The sequence below is a fragment of the Diceros bicornis genome, chromosome 2 (genome assembly GCF_020826845.1).
Source record: "Diceros bicornis minor isolate mBicDic1 chromosome 2, mDicBic1.mat.cur, whole genome shotgun sequence".
In the NCBI taxonomy this organism is placed as follows: Eukaryota; Metazoa; Chordata; class Mammalia; order Perissodactyla; family Rhinocerotidae; genus Diceros; species Diceros bicornis.
The window spans coordinates 93,892,117-93,914,634 of record NC_080741.1 but is presented as its reverse complement, the minus strand read 5'-3'; the positions used below and the strand labels follow the sequence as shown (position 1 = coordinate 93,914,634).

The window sequence follows — 22,518 nt, the reverse complement described above, 5'->3', positions numbered from 1 at the left end:
TGTTGCATTGATTGCTTTGTAGTTGTTTCCTAGGAGCCACTGTGTGTAACTGTATTTGACAGTGTCTTTAGGGATCCACGATCTCTAAACAAGTCACTACACAACACCCACTTATACTGTTGTAGCCCGTGTTCGTCCTCTCCAGTGGCACTGTGAAGAACCCTGCTTACTCAGAGGTCCGCTCATTCTCATGCTGCTGGGGCTGCTTACGAAGCTGGGCATCTCATCTTTGGTCTCATCAAGATTATTCTTTTCATTGATTATTCTGAAGTCGGATACGACTTTGTTAATAATGTGGACACTGGCTGTCACAGGCACTTTTATGTATCTTTCCCAACAGCTCTGTGAAGTAGGCCTGTGACATCCATTTTACAGGGGAGGACACTGAGGTTCAGAGAGGTCGAGTAGCTTCCTTCACTTCACACAGTTTCTTGGTACATTTTGAGTCTCCTCCTGGAACTCTGCCTCTCAGATGTGTGCACTTGGCTGGTGTTCCACTTTGCGCCTCTCTGCCAGCCTCTCCAACGGCACAGGCCCCATCCTGAGTCCATTGTCTGCTTGATGGAAGTCACTCTGCACAAACAGGCCCTGGGCAGGGAGTGGACTAGCGGGGCGTGGTCTTCAGGCTTACCCTGGGCAGGTTCTAGGTTCATTGCGAGAGCTGGAGCAGTGGAAGATACTGACCGTCATTCACCTGGAAGGTTTGTTATGTAGAAATACTCCACTGATTTTTGCAGGTGTCATGTCTTCTTTGTCTTCATTGCTCCTCTGGGCTTTCTCCTACAGTCCGTGCTGTGCAGTAACATACAGTACAGAGACTGGTGAACATAATATTGTTGCCCTGCACCAAACGGTCACATCACTCATTTTTCTAATTATGAAAGAAATACATACTGTAAAAAAAGTCAAATTACACAGATCTATGTAGAGTAAAGTGAAACCTTCCCCTTCCAACCCCTTCCCTGAAAACTCACTCCTCTAGTCAGAAGGAACTATTGCTAAGAGGTTGCTGCTTAGTCTTCTGGACATTGCCTATGAATTTATAAATACGCAAAGTTTTTTTTAACATAAATTACATAACTACATCGTTTTGCAATTTGCTGTTTCTCAAACCATATATCATAGACGTCTCTCCTTATCCGTGCACGTCACTCTAACTTAGCTTTTTAGATGTTTTAGAGGTACTCCAAAGAACAGGAATACCATGATCTGCTTATTTCTTCTTCGATAGAATTGGGATTACATCCAGTTTCACTATTATACATAATGCTGCAGTGAGATCCTTGTATGGAATTTATTACACTGCTATTCAACTGCTCAATTTGCTTTGTTTCCCTTTAGTGAGAGACTATGATATATTTTTATGGGAATTATTTTATAGGGACATTAATTTTATCACTGAATAAAGATATTTATGAGGAAACTGGACTTCAAGGTCATCCATCTCTGTATTCTGGAGAAAAATCTTGAAACTTAGAAGGTATTATGCTTGCTCCATCACATTCTAACAAGTCATGTTAACAATTTAAAGTTGAATGTTGGAATAGCCTCTACTCTCTCTGTTCAGAAGGATGACTTTTTCTTGTCTTGAAAGCTTCTGACTCCAGGGGCTCTCAGTTGGGCTTCAGAGAGGATAAGATATTGGTGTCGTATCTGTTTCTCTTCAGCTGTAGGCTGCATCTTCTAAAGATCATAGAATTGAACATGGTCTAATCGATATATATGATTTGGGTCAAAAATTCAAAGTAATGAACCCAAGATAGGAATCTATACCTTTGGTTCTTAATAAAGAATTTCCTTTTATATCCTCAAGTATCTGTGATTACTAGTAAAAACTCACCTGTGGATGATGAGATGTGGCTCTGTTGGCAATGTCTGGCTTGAACATCCATAGTTAAGGCTGCCACATCCACAGGTAGATTAGACTTGACCTCTCGATGACCTCTGCCCTTGGTCTTTGACCTGGGAAATTTAAGAATTTAAAAAAGCTGCTGTTATTAGCACTCAATGCTAGAAATGCCTGTTAAAGAGTGAGTGTGATTTGGTAAACCAAAGGGAGTATAAGCAGAACAAAGTCTTTAATATCTACAAATTTCAAAAAATTCTAATTTTTAAACATATAACTCTATTTTTGCCACAGTGCAAACTGTGTACATATGAATGAAATATCCCTCTGTCCATTTTTAAGTTGTTTCCATTGATTTGATGGATTTATCCTCTAATCTGGGTTCCAAGTGTGAAAGAACATTTTGGTCCTTCAAAGAAAATAAGCCATTGAAATTTGAGTTTCTTTTAGCTCGGCATCCTACAGGTTTGAAGAATAAATTATCATGTAATGATACAATGATTCTGAAATCTAATTGTTAATTAGAGGGGTGTAAGGGAGGATTGAATGGTGGTTCACCCTCATGGTCAGGGGTATTGTACACATGGACGTGTAAACACGATTCAGGAAGCTGCTTCAGCCCCGTGACATCCCTGAGAACCACAGTGCAGGAGGATCTAGGCACATAGCTATCTGCCTCGATCTCCTGGGTTACATGTATATCCAGGGGTCTTGAGAGTGGCTTCAGAGCAGCTATCTTTTATCTATTTCTTCCCTTCCTTCTCTCCAGCTTATCTCAAACAGTCTTGACTATCATATTTTAAAGACCAATTATAGTTATTTATATTAGCTGCTTGTTCATTATTGCAGAGTAATAATCAGGTATACCATTAAATATCATTTAATTGACCTAATTAAATTTGTTGTACCTTTTAATTGATTAGAACACTAAGTTTAGTTCAGAGTTGGATATTCACCAAATGTGTTAATCTGCTTACAACTGCCATGTGCCTCACTCCTCTTAGAAGTGTATCTTTGGCCCATCACAAGATTTTAATGAATCAAATCATCATAAATTAAGATAATGTACTATCTGGTGGATGACAGGCACATGGGTCCATTTTGGAAATATGCCCATCTGTCTCTGCTCCCCATGGGAAGTTTCTGGTCACTAGGTCTCCAGGTGGCTTGCACAAGCCCTAGGTCTATAATAGCTTGGTGCCTTTCCTTCTACTTGGGATCGAAGTAAAAGAGGTCAGAGAGACTTACTGAAGTTTCAGAGACTTATGAAGTCTTCTATGAAGACCACCCATGCATAAGTTCTGGATAGCTCTCTGTTCCCAAGACTACCAGTTACTTTAAGGGCTTGTCAGGAACTGTAAAGGCCTGATATTTTCCCTTACCTGCAAACCAATAAGTTAGCCTACCATGGTCTTATAGATGCTGGCAAAAGACATGAGACCCATGGGTCAGAGACAAAGGACTTAATGACACAGCAATGGCAGTGGCCAGAGTATCAGCATTTGCACCAGTTCACTAAGTCTCACTTCCTACAGGGTGATACACAGTGGGCCTGGTGACATGCAGAGGGTTGCAAGAACTCAGAGCTGAAGGAACTCAAATCTTTTATAACGGGCAGGAAGTCTGCTGACCTTTGCCCCGGGGGGGAGGTGTTATTTTTATTATACTGGGCAGTAAGCAAGCCTGCCCTTTGCTCCAGAGGAGGCCACTATTTCTATCTTCCAAGGCTCATAGCTCTACACACATCCTTGAGAAGATAACCTGGTCTTACTGGCTTTCAAAGATAAGCTTGAATGAGACTCGATCATCATTCAGTTCTTCTGTTTCCTTTATTGAGATTGTGCAAATAGGCTCTTTTCTCTGTAAAGTTCACTAACTTTATTCATACATAAGGGATGTTTTTGGTTTTATTTATTAAGTTGAAATTTTCTTATTAGAGCCAATGATGAAACTATCATGGGTTGGATCTGAAAGTATGCTTTTCCAGGAAAAATGTGAAAGAAGATCAGTGCTCACAGAACTCTGCCACAAGCAGCTGATAGCAACTTAAATGATTTTAATTTGAGTACTGTTTTGTACAACTTTCTTCCGTCTTACCTCATCCTCTCTGCTTCCTGTAACTCTCATATGGGAATGGGGCATTTTCAGGGATTCACTGAACTTATTTACAATATCCAAATGGTTTTGTCTGTTGTGTTTTTTTAATTGAGGTAAAGTTGACATACAACATTATATTAGTTTCAGGGGTACAACATGATGATTCAATGTTTGTATATATGTTGAAATGATCACCATAGTGAGTCCAGTTAACATCCGTCCCCATACACAGTTACAATTTTTTTTCTCTTGTGATGAGGACATGGCGTATTTCAAGGTGCAGAGGAATCAACGATGATGTCATACTTTTCCATATACAGCTTGATGAATTTGGACATAAGTATACACCCTTGAGACTGTCACCACCATCAAGGCCACAAACATATCCATCACCTCCCAAAGTTTTCTCTCACCTCCTTTATTACTATTATTCTGTGGTAAGAACTCTTGACATAATATCTACTCTATTAGCAAATGTGATGTGTGCAATACAGTCTTGTTAGCTGTAGGCACTATGCCATATCCTAGATCTCCAGAACTTATTTATCTTGATAACTGAAACTTTGTATCCTTTGACCATCAGCTCCCCATTTCTCCATCCCCCAGCCCCTGGCAACCACCATTCTAACCTCTGCTTGTATGAGTTTGACTATTTAAGATTCCACATATAAATGAGTATTTGCCTTTCTCTGTCTGCCTTACTTCACTTAGCATAATGTCTTCTAGGTCCATCCATGTTGTCAAAAATGGCAGGAATTCCTTCTTTTTTCAAGGTTGACTAATATTCCATTTCTTTATCCTTGCATCCATCAGTGACATTTAGATACGGTTACTTCCGTATCTTGGCTATTGTGAATTAGCTGCAATGAACATTAGAGTGCAGGTATCTCTTCGAGACCCTGATTTCAATTCCTGTGGGTATATACGAGAAGTGGGATTGCTGGATCACATGCTAGTTTTAATTTTTGGAGGAACCTCCATACTGTTTTCCATAATGGCTGTACTAGTTTACATTCCCACAAGGGTTCCTTTTCTCCACATCCTCACCAACATTTGTCATCTTTAGTTATTTTGATAATCGCCATCTTAACAGGTGTGAAGTGATAGCTCATTGTGGTTTTGATTTGCATTCCCTGATCATTAGTGATACCAAACACCTTTTCATACACCTGTTGGCCACTTGTATGTCTTCATTGGAAAAAGTCTATTCTGTTCCCTTGCCCATTTTTTAAATTGATTTGTCTTTTTGCTATTGAGCCAACACAAAAAAAGAGAACAAAATTTCCAGGCATTATGGGTGCTTCCCAGTTGATGCAGATGGTTTTGTATTTACAGTGGTACCAAAAGATCGTGTTTTGTGCTTTTTCTTCAGCTTGTTGTAAGATCAGCAGTAGCTATGGCATGGCAGATAATCGGGATCTTCTGGGTTTGGAGGTTTACAACATAAAAGAGTGGTAAGGAATATTTTATTATTCCAAGGAAATTATTGAGATCATAGTCCATGGAATCCAGGATTGATAGGTGTAGGAGGAAATTAAGGTGAGGATTGGTGATCTGGCATTATTTCTGATCTTGAGGGACAGGTATCTACTGCATGAGTGTTTGAATAAAAATATTAGAGATCAGGAAATTGTGGTGGGTGAGTATGTTTTCTGAATTATTTACTTTTGAACATCACCATTTGGATTATGTGAACATCTGGGATACGGGAGTAAGTCGCTAACAGGGGGTGGTTGATAAGGTCACTATTGATTTAACTTCTATGAACACCGAGTGGTCAATGGATTAAGCAAATGAGTAGTCAGAAAACACAGAAATGGTAGGATTTGGGATTTAGTAAAGGACTGGGGACCGATTGTCTTGAGGGGGAGTGCCAGGACTTGTGCGGTTGAGAGTGACAAGGACAAGAAGAGAATAGAATAACACTCAAACAAGGAGGGGGTGTTGACAGGATGGAGGGAGAGAAATGATCTGGAGTAGCCTTGAGTTTTGACCTTGAGCGTTCTGTTCTTGATGCAAATCTGCCTGATGACATCCCGGGACACAGGTCAGATCTATCCCCAGAGGATAGAGGGAGGGTGGAAGTACAAAACAGCCAGGATAATTGTCCTAAAAAGGCAGGCTTCCTTTATCATTTGACCCACTTTCATGATTTATTTTTGTAGGGTAAGAGGAAAAGAAGGATGATAAGAAGGATGATGGTCACATCTTCACAGAGGAAGCAGCGTGACTGTGGGAACCAGTCCAAACCAAAGCCTGGTTTAAGCATCTCCATCCCTTTGAGGCTGTCCAGTGACATATTCAAGAGGCCGGTTACTAGAATCCCATCCCATCCTGGCCATGACGGGCCTCTGGGAGGACACTTTGGACCAGCGCCACCAGGTCTGCTGGCCCGAGAGACTGCAAGGACTCCAGGCCTGCAGCAGTGCAGGACAACTGGTAAGTCCTTTCAATCTTGCCAAAGCGTTGGAAAAACTTGCACTTAGTCGCACAGGTGAATCCCTGCCAGGTGTGCTCGCAGGTGGTCTGCACTCCAGGTCCCATGCCCACTCCTGCCGGTCTTCAGATTTGGTAGGGATGATTCCAGGAGCTGCTCTGGGCATTCCACAGCTCCACTGCCAACAATTTCTGGTGACTGAGGAAGGTATCAGGAAGGAGGAAAGGGCAGTGAGGAGCACAGGAGAGAGACTGGTGATAGCACTGATGGCAGACACACTTGCTAGCGAGGCAGAGAAAGTGAGGGGCCAAGAAGGACGTCCTGACAGCAGATGAAATGGAGCAGCCACCTCAGTGAGGTCTCTTGGCAGCGTCCCTAATGTTTCCTTGCTTTGAGCTCTTGAAACTTTAAAATATACCAATACTTTTCTTTCATTAAACTCCGCTCCGTAACATAGAAAATATAGACAGCAGTTTCTTTCTGAAGTGACAGGTTGGTTTTCAGGTGAGGAGAGAAGGGAGATCTTCCTTTTTCATGTTGTTCTCTCCTTTTCCTTTACTATGTACTTTATTTATTTGTACTTTAAAGTCAGCAGGGAGTTATCAATGTCATGGGATGATTCAGGTTTTGCCCTCACAGTCAGGGTAAAACATACTTAAAGTGGATAATCCTTTTGTGTAATATTCCAATAGATTCCAAAATACTATTTCAAAAGTGCTTTTACGTCTATGTTCTCAAATAAGGTATCTACTTGTAGATCTGCATTTTTCTGTTCTTTGTTGCATGGCTGTCCCATGTCAGGAAGGGCCTGGGATGCTGGGAACCAAGACTCATCCTCAGCTTCTGGCTGTCCTGAGAAGGTCTCCCTGGCAGAGTGCAGCCTGTGTGTCTGGGTGACACTCGCAGCCATCAGAAAGGAGAGGATAGCTCACAAGTGCCAAGTGATTCATCTGGCCTTTGTCTTACAGGGTGTTCCCAAGGGATGAGGTTCAAAATGCCGCATTGCAACCCTTTGAAAGCTCCTGGTTGGGGCCAGCCCCTTGGCTTAGCAGTTAAGTGTGCCCCTCCTGCCACTGGCGGCCCAGGTTCGGATCCCGGGCACGCACCGACACACCGCTTCTCCGGCCATGCTGAGGCCGCGTCCCACATACAGCAACTAGAAAGATGTGCAACTATGACATACAACTATCTACAGTCATCTCCTTTGTACCATTTCAGATCCTCTTGGCTCCTCATATCCTTGAGTCATATGTCACTTAGCAACCAGCCTTGCAGGTATCATATTTACCTTATGCAAGTGCCTTCTTTTTTTTTTTTAATTTTATTTATTTATTTTTCCCCCAAAGCCCCAGTAGATAGTTGTATGTCATAGCTGCACATCCTTTTAGTTACTGTATGTGGGACTTGGCCTCAGCATGGCCGGAGAAGCAGTGCGTTGTTGTGCGCCGGGTATGTGAACCCAGGCCGCCAGCAGAGGAGCACGCGCACTTAACCGCTAAGCCATGGAGCCGGCCCCGCAAGTGCCTCCTGACTGCTCCCCACATTTTGTCCCTGTGCCCTCTGCCTCTCCCTCTCACCCTAGGGTGTCCATGTTGATGCTGAGGTGTGAAAAATCTCCTGATCAAACCCACACGTGCATGACCACGTTCCTTGTTGTGTTGATGTGTGTGTGTTCAGCAATTCTGTATGGTCACAGGGTGCACGGCTATTATGGCATCTATGTGAAGGTGTGTTTTGTTGACATGTGTGTGTTTAGAGAGTTCAAGTCACTGTGGGCTCTGAGACAGTGAGTGGTCTGTATGTGTGTGTGAGTTTGTGTGTATCTTCTGAGTATCAGTGTGTAGTTTACAGTCTGAATGCAAATGGTCATTTGCAAATAGTATGTATGTGGGTGTGGGTGTGCACTGTGAGCATTTCCACGTGTTCAGAGGATGTCTGTCATTGTGGGAATGTGTGGAATAAGTATGTTGTTAGAGATCATTGTGGGCACCAACATTGTTTGCCTGTTACTAGTTCAACACTCAACACCCCTGAAGAAACATTGAGTCCAGACATTCACAGGCCCCATCAGGCCCACAGAGATCCTACTCAGCTGTTTTCTTCCCATCACAGAAATATGAACAGGTAGCAAAGGACCACTTGATATTTGAGGAATTCCTCTAGCATGAAAGATGGAACAAGAAACACATACACTGAAGTGAGGGACTAAAGGAGCAGCAGGGAAATCCAGAGATCATAGTGAAACTTCAATTGCATATCTAGTAACATCTTCAAAACATTTAGAGATGGGCCGGTCCCATGGCCTAGTGGTTAAGTTCAGAGAACTCCACTTCAGTGGTCCAGGTGCAGTTCCTGCACGTGGACCTACACCACTCATCAGTGGCCAGGCTGTGGTGGCAACCCACATACAAAATAGAGGAAGGTTGGCACAGATGTTACCTCAGGGTGAATCTTCCTCAGCAAAAAGTAGAAGATTGGCAACAGATGTTAGCTCAGGGTGACTCCTCCTCAGCAAAGAAAATAAAAAAGAGAAAACAACCAGTAAGTGCATATATATGTATTGATGTTACTGCACAATATTGGGGTTCTCTTGCCCAATGCACATTAAAAGAGCCAATTATTCTGGCATCAGCTTTTGGGAAATGAAGTGTAGCTTTATTTTGTGAGATTTATCTGCAAGAAGACAGGGGGCATGTGTCTGTCTCAGATCTGTCTCCCTGATCCAGGTCTTGGGGCACAATTTATGGGATAAAGGGAAGGGTGGTCTGAAGTGTGGAAGTACATGATTGGAAGTAAGCAGAAGTGAGGGAATTGATGAGCTGCGCAAGCAAAGTCAAGCTTCATGGTTCTTCATCGGATGTGTGTTCACAAATTGGCAGTGTTACCATGATCGGAGATGGGAGTTTTTAGCTCCTTGATGTCAAAAAGGTCACATATAAAGCATTTGTGAACTCCCAGTTAATGAGTTGGTGGTCTCAACTAGTCTGAACTGGACGAGGGGTCTCAGTTCCTGAAAGAAAACTCTTAACTGCTCTGTTGATAAGATGGGGTCAGTTGAACTGGTCCTGGAGGGCCCATGGTTAAGTCAGTATATGCATATCTATGCATATGCCTGAGATTATCTGTATGTGTGTTAAATGTAGAGTATACACAAAGCCAGACTCTAGTTAAAGTGGTCAGGACAGATTTTAATCAGGCATATACCATTGCAATAGGGAAGAGGGAACAGGGTGAACTGAACTCAATTTGATTTGTACAGAGATGACTGGGCATTTGGAAGGGAGAATGAGGGAGCAGGCAGAGGGGTGAGCAGGGGCTCAGTAGAGTCAGGGAGGGAAAAGTTACAGAGTGTTGGTCAGTGCAGTGTGATCTGGCGAGTATTGTCTGTTAGTTGGAAATGATCCAAGTTTCACTTCTCTCCTCTCAGAGAGTCTGGGAGACAGACACCCTGTGCTCATCTCAAGGAATGGCTCTCAGGACCTTGAGAAATGCACTCCTGAGTTATAGGAGACACACATACAACTCAAAAGGACAGAGGAAAGATTCATAGTTGTAAGCACTTTTGGGTAAATGCTCTAAGAAAGGGATGTCTGGGGCCAAGGATCCAGTGTTGGCCAGAACAGTCAATTCTTTTGGCTGCCTTGAGCTTTCTCAGGCAGGCACTTTAAGGGGGCAGGGGTCATCCTGGGGATGTGGATTTGAGCTAGTAGAAACTATGTCAGTGTTTAAGTCTTATAATGTGTGTGGGGGGGAGGTGAAATCATTTGTGCTGAGAGGCTGTAGTTATTATAGGCCAAGATCGAGGCCTAGACAGGTATAGGGCTCAAAGGAGCCTGGCTTGAGTTTAGTCAAGTAGAGGAAACTATATATATAAATAATATATGTATATTTTTTGAATAATACAAATCACTATATTGAATAATATAATATATTGAATTAAATAATATAAATATATATTCAATGAATATATAATGAATGTGTATGTTTATATATATTTGAATTAAATAATATAAATATATACATGATTTAAAGGAATAGTCAGACATAATAACAGAAAGTCACAGAGTTGATAAAAGACTTCTACTCTAGATTCAGGCAGCTGAATACATCTCAAGCACAATTAAAAAATAAAAATCTAGAGCCAGATCCATCCAGGGAAAGCAAAGAACACTAAATACAAAAGAAGATATTCAAAGCCCCACAGAGGAACAGAACACTTACAGAGACTTACATTTAGACCTATGATACGTTTCTTAACAATGGAAGGCAAGAGAGAGTTGGATTAAATCTTCAAGGTACAGAGAGAAAATAACTTTCAGTGTATATCCAATCAAACCATATCTCAAGAACTAGGGTGACTTAAAGATATTTTTATGCAAACATTTACTAAGAGTATTACCACGAACAAATGCTCATTAAGGAACTTCTAAAGAATGTACTTTAAGGGGGCCAGCCACCTGGTGTAGTGGTTTAAGTTCAGCACACTCAGCTTCCAAGGCCTGAGTTCGTGGGTTTGGATCCCAGGTGTGGATCTACACCACTCATCAGCCATGCCATGGTGGTGACCCACATACAAAATAGAGGAAGATTGGCACAGATGTTAGACCAGGGCTAATCTTCCTCAAGGAAAAAACTTAAAAAGTAAAAAACAATGTACTTTAAGAAGAAAGAAACTGATAGAAGAAAAAATGCTAAGAGGTAATTTGGATCGTGAGGATAAAAAAGGGTAAACATCTGAATAAATCATTGAAAGCATGACTTTATGAAACAATAATAATACTGACAATGTATAACTGATGCAGTTAAAAACTAATGACAAGGGAACTTCTGTTTTAGAGGAGACTAGGACAGGAAAGTACTTTTGCTGCAAAACTGGACAAAGCCAGATAAATTATAAATATATTTTTAGAGCATGAGAAAACTTCAGAATCAACCAACTAAAATTCCAGAAAGAAGAAAAAGTCTTTTATGTGAGCAAGGATTTTTATCTTTCTTTCCCCTGGAGGCGTTTTCTGATTCTGGGTGGTTGCCGAGGATCTGGTTTGCTCAGTCAGAGCCTCAGCTAGGGAAAAGGGAAACTAGCCAAACTTGTAGTGATTCTGCAGGACTGGTGTGGCAGAGGAAACCTGAGGGCTTTCAGACACACAGCTGCTCTTTCTCACAGCACCTGTGCTAAATTTTGGTTCCACACAGGAATCTGGGGAACTAGGCCAAAAGCTTCCACAAAACAAAGTGAAACCTCCAGAAGTGGTGGAAGTGGCCTGAGTCCAACATACTGCTAGTCTGACCTTCAGGGAATTTGCCATATTGTGAAGCGATGTAAGGTAGGAGGCTGGAGAGCTGCGCTGAGATATCTGAAGGGCATAGCTGAATTTTCTGTGGGCTCCCAAACCTGAAGAGACAGAGATCTACCAGACTTAAACCAGACCCCTGTGCGGGGGAGGGGAGCAGAGCAAACAGGAATGGGGGAAAGTGAAAGGGCTGGGTTTACTAAAAGTGAGACCCAGCCCCAACTCTGATCAAGGTCTGATTGGACTCAGGTGCTCCAACTTCACTCTGTTGCTCAATGAAGGAAAATAAGGTAATGTGGAACCTCTCGAGTTATGTTACACAGACCTTCCAAAGACACTGGCGAGAGGATGGAGAAGGCAAGCCACAGACTGGGAGAAGACCTTTGCAAATCACATATCTGACAGGACTATAAAGAACACTCAAGGCTCGGCAATAAGAAAATCCAAGTTTAAAATGGGCACAGATTTGGACACTTCACCAAAGAAGATACACAGATGGCAAATAAGCACATGAAAAGATGCTTGACGTCATTAATCATGAGAAAAATGCACATAAAAACCACATTGAGATACTGCTACATACCTATTGGAATGACTAGAATTAAAGAGGATGAACATACCAAGTGTTAATGAGGATAGAAAGTAACTGGAACACTCCTACACTACTGGTGGGAACACAAAGTGGTTCAGCCTCTTTAGAAAACAGTTTTATTTATTTTTTTGTGAGGAAGACCAACCCTGAGCAAACATCCATGCCAATCCTCCTCCTTTTTTTTCCCCCAAAGCCCCAGTAGATAGTTGTATGCCATAGTTGCACATCTTTATAGTTGCTGTATGTGGGACGCGGCCTCAGCATGGCCGGAGAAGCAGTGCGTCAGTGCGTGCCCAGGATCCGAACTCGGGTTGCCAGTGGTGGAGCAGATGCACTTAACCGCTAAGCCACGGGGCCAGCCCCTGGAAAACAGTTTTAAAGTGGAGTTTGTTATGCTGCTGTAACAAATTAGCACAAATTTCATGGCTTAAATCAACTTAGATTTTTTGTTTTACAGTTCTGTAGGTTAGCAGTCTGACATGGGTCTCCTTGGACTAAAATCAAGGTGTTGGCAGAGCTAGGTTCTTTTGGGGGGACTCTAAAGGTTAATCCATTTCCTAGCCTTTTCAAGCTTCTAGAGACCACCACATTCCTCAGCCTATGGCCCCCCTCCTCCACCCTCAAATCCAAGAACTCGGCATCTCTCTGGCCCTGCTTCCCTTGTATCTTTTTTCCTACTCTACTGCTTCTCTTTCCCTTTTAAGGGCCTTTGTGATGCACTGGGCCCACCTGGATAATCTCCCTATTTTAAAGTCAGTTGATCAGCAACCTTATTTCCATCTGCAAATTTAATTCACCTTTGCCAAGTAAACTAATATATTCCCAGGTTCCAGGGACTAGGACATCTTTGTGGGCCATGACTTTGCTACCACAAACAGTTTTTAAAATAAACATACACATACCATGTGACCCAGCAATTCCACTTCTAGGTGCTTACCCAAGAGAAGAAGACTAAAGCTCACACAAAAACTTGTTTGCAAAGATTTATAGCAGCTTTATTCATAGTTTAAAAAGACAAAACTGAAAATAACTCAAATGTCCTTCAACTGGTGGGTGGATAAACTGTGGTACATTCATACAATGGATACTATATTCAGCAATAAAACATAAGGAACTGCTGATACAGTCAACAACATGGATGAACACTCAAATAAATGTACTGTGCTAAATGAAAGAATCCAGACTCAAAAGGCCAAATACTGTAGGATTCCATTTATATGATATTCGAGAAAAGACAAACCATAGGGAAAGACAACAGATCATTAGTCGCCAGGGGTTAAGGGTGGGGGAAAAGTTGACTACAAAAGAGCAGCTGAAGGGAGTTCTGGGTGCTGGAACTGTTCTGTATATTGAATGTGGTAGTGGCACAGCTCTATGCATTTGTCAAAACAGTTGTACAAAGAGGAAAACAAATACGTCGTTTCTCACTCATCAGATTGGCAAAACTTTCAAAATCTGACAACGCCAATCTGACAATTCCCAGGGCAAGGATGACTCAGACACTGTTGGTGGGAATGGAAATTGTTAAAACTTCAGAGGATGATTTGGCTGCAGCTCGTCAAGTTGCAGATGCACATCAGCCTCTGGTCCAGCAATCCACTCACAGGCAGGTTTCCATTCTAGGGAATCCACGTGTGCTCGAGGAGACACACACAAGTATAGTCATTAAACACGGTATGGGAATGAATTAATTGTGGTTAGTAGTTATTTAAAAAAGAAAGCAAAAAATGCATATGGGAAAGAATGAACCCTGCTGGCTACACATATGATCTGGGAAGGTAACTCACCGGTTTGTCTACTTAATAGTACGTAGCACAGAGAGCACTGTATTAGGAATCTGGAGACAAGCATCTGAGCATATAGTTCCAACTCTGCCACTAAGTAGCAGTCAGACTATGGATGACTTAACTCGAGAAACCTCACTTTCCATTTCCTGGAAAATGAAGAGTTTAGGCTCTACAACAACTAAAATTATTTCCAACTCCACAATTCTATGCTTCAATATGTCAACAATCAAAAATTATGTTCCAAAGTACCTATGTTCAGAAACTGTTTTTCCCAGACACCCTGAAATTAGAAACTATCAGGGAAATAGGATATCTTAAAATATTGATACATAAAATGGCCCAAATTTCTTGGTACGTCTATGACAAGCTGTTTAATCAAGATCGTAACTCAGAAAGAGCATATAAACAGTGAAACCTACCATATTGACTTGGGTCACCCTCAGGTAAAACATATGTCCTCTCCCATTTTAACATTCCAAAACAAATTCACCATACTAATGAGTCCATCTTGTCAAGTTCAGGTCTGTCTAGCCAAAAGTCATTCATGTATATGGTAAGATCTACTTCATTTTTTAACAAAGATAAAATGATGCAGGGCTTTTTGTATTTTTGCCTGTTTCATCTATAAAGATCTTACATTACAATTTAATAGCTTCAGACTGTTACAATAATTTAAAGAGCCTTTTGAAACTTGTAATATGCCATGTCCAACAGGATCTAGTAAAAAAATCAGTAGTTCACAATCCAAAAATGCTTATTTAGATTCATTACCAGCAATACTTACACTTCAAAGACACCAATAACCAACATGTCATTTGTTCCTCCTGCAGAATTTAATAGGTTGTTAAATTCTGGTATCATCCAAAAGTATAATTAGGATGCTATCAATAAAATGTATTTTTTAATCAGAAATATTAAAACTAATGATTAAACTATAAACTAAATGATTAACTAAATATTAAAACTAATGGCACCTAACGATCTGTTGTCTTTCCCTATGGTTTATCTTTTCTAGAATATCATATAAATGAAATCCTATCGTATTTGGCCTTTTAACCTTTCACCCTCTCAGTCAAATCAAAATTTGAAAATTCTTGTTCTATGAGCTTTCCAAATCTAAATTCTTACAATTCTAAATGAGTATGGAGACAAAACACACACTACATACTACTTCTAAAAACCTCCTCCTTATCCGATTTTAATTTTAACACCAACTGCCGAGAAAAACCTTTCCACTGAAACAAAAATTCCGTACACATTATGTCAAACATCAATTGATCAGTCATCAGTCTATGTTAACAGAAGGTGAGTTATTATTAGGAAGCTACATAATTTGCACCAAAGACTGTTTAAAGCTCCTTTCATTAAATGCAGTTTACAACAATTCACAGGCTTCAAAGTTTGCCTTGCAAATATAGAGTCAATTATCAGAAACCATTAATGCCATTAGGCTTTTCTGTAACAGTGGTCCCAAGGAAGTAGCAACGTTTATTTGTTTAAAGAACGCAATGAGGAGTGAAGAGCCTGAGAGGAGTCAGGCAGAGGAGCGCTGACCACAGTCCATCTTCTGAAGAAAAGTGTTCAACCAGGGATGTCGGGACCTGGCCTAGACGGGGCCCCCGGGGGCACGAACTCAAGGGCGCGAGCAGAGGGCAAGCGACTCCCTGCCGCCCCCTGCACCTCCTCTGGGTGGGCAGGAGGCCCCGCCGGGGTGGGGCCCCGCCATGGCAGAGGGGCCGGCCAGCCAGGCGGAGCTCCTCTGCTCCTCCAAGGGACGGAGTTGGGCTCCCCCGCCTGGGGCAGCCCGCCAGCAGCCCCGGCCCCCGGCCTCATCCGCCGAACCACCCCCACCGCGCTCCCGCCATCTGCGGCGGAGATCTCCACGCCGAGCCCACCGCCCAACGCCTACCTCAGCGCCGCCTCCTGCCCAGCGCTCCTCCACACTGCAGAAAGGAGAACTCCCCAGCGCTGAAAATCCTGGAGGAAGGATCCAGAAACCGCCAATCCCCCCACACAAACCTCCGAGGCAGCCACCTCCGCACCAGGGGCCACGCCTCCAGTGCACGCGCCCCTGCACTCTCCAGCTCGCTGGCCCCTCTGCCACTCTGAGCGCCAGTCCTGCGCATGCGCCAGCCTCCAAGGATACAATGGGAACAGCTGGGGGGCACCGGGAGGGGGGTGGGGGTGTGGGGATCCAGGTGTCCCTGAGACAGAGAGCTGGAGCGGGCTGGCTCTCTGCAGCCCTTGACTCTGCTCTCCCTGGATGACCATCAGCTCCTGGAGAAGATCTGCCTTCCCTTGAGGCGGCTCCTCCTGTCCTGAGAAGCACGTTACACGATCTAACATTTGTTTAATAAAGAAAGATGACATCCTTAACACCTGATGTGTCGTGTCCCCAGAAGAATTCTCTGCTTCCCCAGAAGACTAGACAGCGAGCAGCTGGGACTGAGTTCTGACCCAGGAAGGAAGGACGCTGAGGGCACAGTTGTCTCCCCTGTGCTGGCTCCTTCCCCTGATCTGTGCCTGTGATGGGGCGACAGCGTTGGGGACTCCTGCAGGTGACAACCCTCAAATGTTTGCCCACGATATTACATTTCTTATGGTTTAGTGGTTAAAACGGGAGGCTAGATGTCAGTTTTTCAGACGATTTCACTTGCAGAAATGTCTTTGGACAAAGAAGTTTGTTTTCTTAATTTCTGATTTTTATAATCAATAACAATAGTTAAAATACTTATTTTCTTAATCTCATTCGCATGCTAAAACAAAGAAGTCACTTGGTTTTTACCAAATTGGCCACATTTTTATTAAAACTTTGAAAGTATTGCTGTTTGAGGTAAAGAAAGCATCTGGGAAGAACAATTACCCTTGGATAATATCTTCCCAGATAAATGTACAAACACACAGTTATGAGCCGTTCTGAGGGGCCTGGCAAATCCAGTTTGAGTTCTACAATGGATCATCTGAAGTAGGGTTAAATTAGTAATTTTCTGAGGAGTTTGCAAGTAAATATTCATGTCGCCTTCATCAAATAGGTCTGGTGATTTAAATGAAGGTTGAGCTTAATTAATGACAAAAGTTTTCAAGAGACTGAGAAATATTAAGTAAATGTACTTAAAACAAAAAGGTGCAAATCAAAGTAAAACATGCCATTATAATCTTTAAAACAGAGTCACAGTAGCACTATTGTCAAGGTGCGAGAAGGAATAGAAATGCTTTATAAAGTCAATTCTTCACTTGTAAAGGACCTAACGTGACATTCTAGAAGTCTCCATAGTCTTTCACTCATCTAGATAAAATTGCTCAATTTATATTTTGAAGACTAATGAATCTGAGGGCAAAATATTCAAGGTCAGTGTTTAATTGTTTTTCCTTGTTGCAATGTACATGGGTATAAAGTGTGGCTGAAATCCATGGTCTTAGAGAGAAAAATATACAGAACTTATTTATTACTCTCACAGCGTGTCCTGACTTAATCCGACAAATATCCCAAGAATAAAGCCTCAGTTAATTCCATTCTGTTCTTAGATATGACACCTTTCATTTCTAATGAATATTCTCAAATTAGGCTCTAGGTAGTAATTATGTTCCTGATGCAGATAGGCAATAAAAAAGAATCCATGCTTGATTAAATTCGGCTCAAGAGGACTACTTAGAACCAAAATTTGTTTTTTGCTTTGTTTTTCTTTATCGATTTCTTTCTCCTCAGCGGAGTCGGCAGATAAATGACACAGAAAGCTGAGAGACTGGAGGGCAGGGTCTTGAAGAATGTGGGATTTCCTAATCTTCCAGATCTTTTTTATCTTTAAAATTCTGTGATTTTTGCTATTTATATAGGGTTCATTTTTTTCATTATTTCTAATAGTGATCATAATAGTGAGACTAACAAAACTTAGCACCTGTGGAACATTTTTCGTCATAAAAATTGACGTTATTCTGACAACTGTTAATATTTTAAAAAGCCACTAAGAGCTAATCCGATGCTCAGAGGATTTTTAGGGTGGTGAGACTGTTCTGTACATAATGGTGGCTACATGTCACTATATGTGTGTCAAAACCCATGGAACTGCACAACACAAAGGGTGACCCTTAATCTAGGAACTGTAGTTCATAACAACGTTTCAATATTGTTCATTCATTATAACAAACATGTCACACTGATGCAAGGTGTTAATAACAGGGGAGATGGCGCTTGGGAGAGAGGGGAGAGGCAGTGCGGTGGGTGTATGGAGCTCTATATACTATCTGTTCAATTATCTATAAATCTAAAACTGTACTTTTAAGAATAAAGTTTTTTAAAATTTTTTTGAAAGGCACCGAAAGGTGAGCTAACACTGTAGGGCATCTGTTTTGTGCAGAAGGGCAAGGAAGAAGAAGATGAAATTATTTAAACAGTTCACCATGTGACAGTTTGAATTGTGGTGTGTTTCTGAAGCCTTAGACAAGGGCAGGACATAGAATTTGAGACATGAATGAAATAAAGGAGAAGGTAGACATCAGAGTGATCAGACCTGATCAATTAATATTTAGGACAAGTTACTAAATTGGATGGATTTGTTTTTATTTTCTTTGCTTTTTAGAAACCTTACACCTTTCTATGAAAGCCACACGTGCACAGTGTCCACAGATATGTTTCCTACCGAGCGGCACCTGCTTCCCTCCCTCTGCATCTTCTATTCCTTTCCCCTCCTTTCACCACCTCTGACTGATGGTCGCTGTGTCTATTTCCCTTCCTCACTCTTCCTCTCTCCTGTTTGTTTTTGTTTTTGTTTTTTTTTCTTTATCTTTGTGCTTTTTTCTCCTCTAACACATCAGACTAACCGTAACCTTCCTGGTCATTGTTTAGTTCCACTAAAGGAACTCAGTGGCTTCCATCAAGAAATGATAGATCAGTGTTCTGGGAAAAATTTCTCTATTTCAGCTACTTCTCCACCCTCAATCTGAAGGAGGAAAATTTCTTGAACTTTGAACCAAATTTTTATATTTTTTCTTTTTTGAATCCAAATTTCAGAGCTCCTCGTCATATTGGAAAAATTCCTGAAGACGGCTGCCTGGAGTTGAGCCGATAGTTCTTCCTATGGCCATAAAGGAGAATCCTTATTTTGTCCATGGGGCCTCAGGAGAAGCCCTCGTGAGAGAGGAATCCTTGCTAACCCTATGTTGTACCTAGGACTGGCTTCTCCTAAGACAGTGGTTCTTGAACTCCAGTGTGCATTAGAACCGTGTGGAGGTCCCCTACAACACAGAATGCTGAGCCCATCCCAGACTTTTTGATCCAGTAGGATGGCGGACCCAAGAATTTACATCTCTGATCATTTCCCAGGTGATACTGCTGACCAGCCACATATTGAGAATCACCGGCTTAGAAACCCTAGGTTTCAAAGGATGCTTTGCTTGAACAGACAGCCAAAAGTATCAAAATCTTAATCAAGATTCACCAACAACTTGAATGTGTTGGCACTTGGATCTAGAGGCTCCTGAATTTTCAGAGGCTAAAGCAAACATTACTCTGAGTTCAAGGTTTGTGACTCTCCTAAGTGTCGCTCAATTCCTTTGCTTGCTTCCCTCGACCCCTAACTGGCTAGGAAAGAATATTAAAAACAAAGCCAGCTTTGATTATTTAATCCTCAGTCAATTAAGACATTTTTGAGTAAGATTTTTTTTGACAGAATAGCCAACTTTATCTACACTATTGGAAATGAATTATTACTGATAACAATGATTATTTACTGAGCTCCTAATATGTCTCAAGCCCTTTACAGACTTTTATTGCTCTGCTTCTCAGAACCCTACGGCATCCCAGGTGTGTTGACTGTTTTTCCACCACTCCTCTAAGGAACTCCCTAGAGAACACTTATATTTGACCTCACCATGCCTTCTCTCATTTAATTTAGCAGTAGTTTAAAATTACAGAAGAAACTTGAAGGGGTCTTGAGCCCCAGCAGGAGAAGGTCTAAAGACTATCCAGGACAAATGGCTTAATGTTTGTTTCTGAGAAGTTTCCAGGGACAAAGACTCCACAACCTCCAGAAACCAGTTCTGTTGATTATTAATATCTCTAATCAATGATATACATTAATTAATTGTTTTTTATTGATTGGTTGATTGCTATATTACGTTGCCATATAAAAAAATCTTTCATTGTGTTTAGTTAAATAATTTTCCGTTTATATCCACTTTTTAAATTTATCCTTCTCTGGACTTCCTCATACATTGAAGATGGTAATTGTCACCTGTTAGCATTTTCCTCTTCAGTTTAGATAACCTCAGTTTCTTTACTGTGTTAAAAATATTTAATAAGTGTTGTGCTTTTTTCCTCCAGTTCTTCTCTAGGTTCAATTTATTGGGTAGTGTAGTGGAAAGATGACTTCAGAGGTCCTGTGTGGTAAAGAATCATCTTTGTACCGTATTCAATGTGAATAAAATTTCTATTAGTTTTGTGTTCAGTCTAATCTGGAATCTGAACCTTTCCTTCCTTCCTCTCTCTATTGTCTGGAATAGTTAATAATCCCAGACCTAGAGTTTTGCTTGTGGAAAGTGTTTGTTGTTTTTGTTGATTAGTTGGCTTGACGTTCTAACAATTCAATTTATTTAGTAGCTATGGGAGTTTTCCTATTTTATGTTATTTTTTGTGTCAGTTTCAGTATATCAGTTTTTTATAAAGTGAATTTTGACCTTTGTTGTTTAATTCGTAGTCCTAAGTATTTCACAAAATGGTGTATCTCGTTAAGATCTAAGCACTCTGTAGAGAATACTTCTTATTTGATGTCTAACATTTGTGTTTCATTTCTTTTTCTTTTCCTTAATCAGTTTTGCTAGTGGTTTATTAACTTTATTAATATTTTAAAAATAACTTTTAGCCTGATTTGTTTCTTTAGTATTTTTCTATTCCATTGATTCTTATCTTTATTATTGTTTCCATTCTGTATTTTTTCCAGTGTGATTCTCTTTTAATTCTTGAGACAGAAGCTGAGATTATCGATTTCCTGTCTTTCTTCCATACTCATACATTAATTTAAGGCTACATACCATTGCCTTCTAAGCACAGATGTAGCTGGTATCTCTTGTCTTCTCTAGTGTATTTCTAAACTCTGTGCTGCAAGCCATGTCTGCCCCATAGGGTCTCCAGCCCATGAGCCTGCAACCATGCCAGCCTTTGTGTGTCTCCATACCTCTACTTGAAGCTCATATCTTCTGTCCAGTGTCACCATCTCATATGACTGCAGCCCATGTCTGCCCTTTTGTGCTGTCAAGGTTTTCTCTCCCCTCTGTCCATACCACCTCTCAAAAGTCTCCATTTCTTGTTCCTGTAGATCAAGCCAACCCATATGTGTCTCCATCACCCCTCTCTAAAACCCATGTCAGACAACTAGTGTCATTCTCTCACGTACCTGCAGCACGTATCTTTCCTCGAGTGTCTCTATCTCCTGTGCCCACATTTGATACCAGACCTCACATGTGTCTCTCACTCTATGTGTCTGCATCCCTTTCCATCCCTGAGTGTGCCTCTTCGCTGTGCTTCAGCCCATGCCAGCTCGTGTTTGTCTACATTCTCTGTGCCTCCAGCCCATCTAGACAACCAGTGTTTTCATTTACTGTTCCTCTAGCCCTTGTCCAAACTCGTGTGTTTCCCTACCCTGTGCCTGTAGCCCATGTGTGCCTCAAGTGTCTTGACTCAGTGTCCCACACTTGGATGTCTTTCACCTGTTAAAGGACATCTTGGTTCCTTCTAGGTTTTGGCTATTGTGAATAAAGCTGCTTTTTAGATGTTCTTAGGGGTTTGTGTGTGGATGTATATTTTCATGGTAGTTGGAGAAATACACTGCTGCACAATTGGTGCACCATATAGTGACACTATGCTTAGCTTTACAAGAATTAGCAAGATGTCTTCTTAAGAGCTTGTACTGTGTGTATTCCCATCAGCAATGAATGAGATTTCTTATTGTCCCACATCCTCACCAGTAATTAGTATTGTCAGTTTTTGGTTTTTAGCTATTCTACTAGAAGAGTGGAGTATCTCATTGGTGTTTTAATTTGCTTTTTCTTAATGCACAATGCATTTTATTTTCCAATAATTCCTTGTTGTTGAACAATTTATATTTGCTTATTTCCATGTATATATATATTTTTGGTAACTTGTCTATTCATATTTTGGTCTATTTATTTTAATTTGGGGAGTTTGTTTTCTTGTTGTAGCGTTTGACTGGTTCTTTGAATATTTTGTGTGCAAGTCTTTCTGCAGATATGTGTTTTACAAATGTATTATCCTAGTCAGGAGTTTGTATTTCCACTCTGTGAATGCTGTCTTTCCCAGATTGGACAGTTTAAATTTAACCAAGTCCACATGATCAATTGTTTTCTTCATGGATTGTGCTTTTTGTGTTGTATATGAGAACTAACCATCAAACTATAAATAATGAAGATTTTCTCTTGTTTCCCAGTATGATTTTTACAGTTTTGCACTTTATATT

The 22,518-nt window shown here is 41.2% G+C and overlaps 1 long non-coding RNA gene across 1 annotated transcript; it reads right to left on the bottom strand.

Annotated features, from left to right (window-relative positions):
- Positions 1 to 599: 599 nt before the first annotated feature.
- Positions 600 to 16,202, bottom strand: LOC131420929 (uncharacterized). The gene is made up of 3 exons (XR_009223719.1): positions 15,960 to 16,202; positions 1,841 to 1,962; positions 600 to 792 (listed from the first exon to the last, which is right to left on the bottom strand). It is a non-coding gene; the product is annotated as an uncharacterized LOC131420929 (long non-coding RNA).
- Positions 16,203 to 22,518: the final 6,316 nt, after the last annotated feature.